The sequence below is a fragment of the Adiantum capillus-veneris genome, chromosome 9 (genome assembly GCF_014529385.1).
Source record: "Adiantum capillus-veneris isolate H3 chromosome 9, ASM1452938v2, whole genome shotgun sequence".
NCBI lineage: Eukaryota > Viridiplantae > Streptophyta > Polypodiopsida > Polypodiales > Pteridaceae > Adiantum > Adiantum capillus-veneris.
In genome coordinates, this window is record NC_140939.1 from 92,112,339 (window position 1) to 92,114,595 (window position 2,257).

Genomic DNA, 2,257 nt, shown 5'->3' on the forward strand with positions numbered 1-2,257 from the left:
CTACCCCACATTGGTGTGGCTCACATGTGACAGAGCAGAAATTCAATAATAGCAGCCTTCTTATTACTCTCAAGGTGGATGGCTACCAATGGATAGAAGCATCAGCAGGATGGGGAGGAAATTCAGCAGGAACATTTTTTTGTGGGTGAGAGAACCTTGCAAGAAGGGGTCGTGTTGCACTAGCAACATTTGCAGATCCTTTATCTTGGATTGCAGCCCACATTCGTGGAAGCAGCAACTGGATACCAATAGCATCCTCCAAATGATTGCCACATTGATGGATGATCCCATAATTGCAGACAATGGTTTTGGGTACCATCAACAAGCTCAGAATCCAATGGAGTGGTCTCATCCATCTCAAGATCATGTCAAGGACAAGTTAAGAAATGATGGGTTGTCCCCTCATGGCCGCACTAATTACTCAAGCACGATTTGCTCGGAAGCCACAATATTGGGCCACGATGAAATGAGAGAGTCATCAAAGAAAAGAAGATGTGACGCATCGTGCTTGTCAACGTTTGAAGATATCAATACAGTTTGAAAAACAGTGGTGCTTTGCTAGCAAGAATCTACAAAAGGCATGAATTGCAAAGCTAAGAAATCCACCTTTCAATTGCTTCTAGAGAAGCCAAATTTTTTACGGTTTCACTATGGATTAGAGAAGTCTATACTCTCCAACATACAAGGCACATTCATTAAAGTCAAAGCATCCTTGTCTGAGGAGGAGCTAAAGCTAAAAAGAGCTTTATGCATACTGTTGGTGAATAGAGAAGGAGATCCTTTGCAGCATTGTATGAAAAGAAATCCCCAGTCTTCGAACCCTCGGATTCTCCCGAGACCAAGGAGAAAGGGGGGGGGGGGGGGGGGGGGGGGAAGGGAAGATTTGGATGCTAAAGAATTTGTTCCTCTTTCCCAATGAATCCCTCATTAATGATGGAGTCTCTTACTATCCAATCTTGGGACGTAAAGGGGTTGAAAATCCGTAAGAAGAGTACCCTATTTTGGGACGAAATTAAAAAGGAGAAGGCAGTCAATTGCTAGGCCATCTAGGAACACCACTTAGATGCCCATAGCAAGAGAAAGCAGGTGCTAGGAAAGAAACTAGTGCTCTATGGAGAAGGAAGTAACGGTTTCAGTTGCATCCTCAGCATTGTGGAGAGAGAATTGGAGCCGAAGTTGGTTCTAAACCACCCATCTGACAAAATCCTGGGGATTAGAATCAGGTGGGAAGGGAATCCCTTCACCATTGTGAATGTGTACGGCCCTTGCAATGCAAAAGATAGAGCTAAACTATGGATGCATCTTAGAGATACTCCTATTGAAGGTGAGTGGTCGCTGGTTGGTGACTTCAATATGGTAGAAAAGAGCATGGATAGAACAAGATCCTCCAGTATGTTGGCTGGCTTGGAAAGGTCTAAATGGAAAAGTTTGTGCAAAAAATGGGTGATGATCGACTTATGGGAAATTGGCCCATGAAACAGCACGCTTGGGTTCACCTACACAAGCCTCCACTATGCCCGCACTATCTCCTGGCTGGACATATGCTATTGCTCACACCAAGCTGACTAGATATCGTCATTGATGGAGATGAAGGTAGTCCCAACAAAAAGCCTATCGGATCACTTACCTCTACACATACATTTTAAGAATATAGGGGAGGAGCAGACCCCAAGAGGTGGGAAAAACTGTTAATAATAGGGGCACACCTATTCAAAGACCCTCTTTTCAGGAATCTAACCAAGAAAGCACTAGGTAAGCTCAAAAAAGATGTCGACCTCAACAAACACAATGCGTGGGACCTCTTTGCTTGGAGCATCTAGAAAGCAATCAAAACCTCGGGCCCCCGAATCAAGAAAGTTAGGGAGGTACACCTTCTGCATCTTACAGCGGAGGTACATTTTCTTACCTCTAAAAAATCCAATGGGCTTGCTATTGAGGATGAGCACAAACGATGGCTTGAAGCCAAATCTAACCTTGCTAATGAGCAGTTAGAAGATATCAAAAAGGCAAGGCTTCTCTCTACGGAGACTTACGTTCAACCTGAAGTCTCTAATCAAGCTCATTTTTTAAGGGCTATAAAAATAAAAAAGAGTCGAGGCCACGTTCGCTCACTCGATGATGAGACAGGGACAACAATTCATAACCAGGATGAGATGGCTGGTCTGATGGTGAGCTATCTTAGTGAAATCATTGGACGGCCAGAGATCCAATCCCAAGAAGTATAAGAAGCCCAGAGGGTCCTTACTTCAGAGTGTCA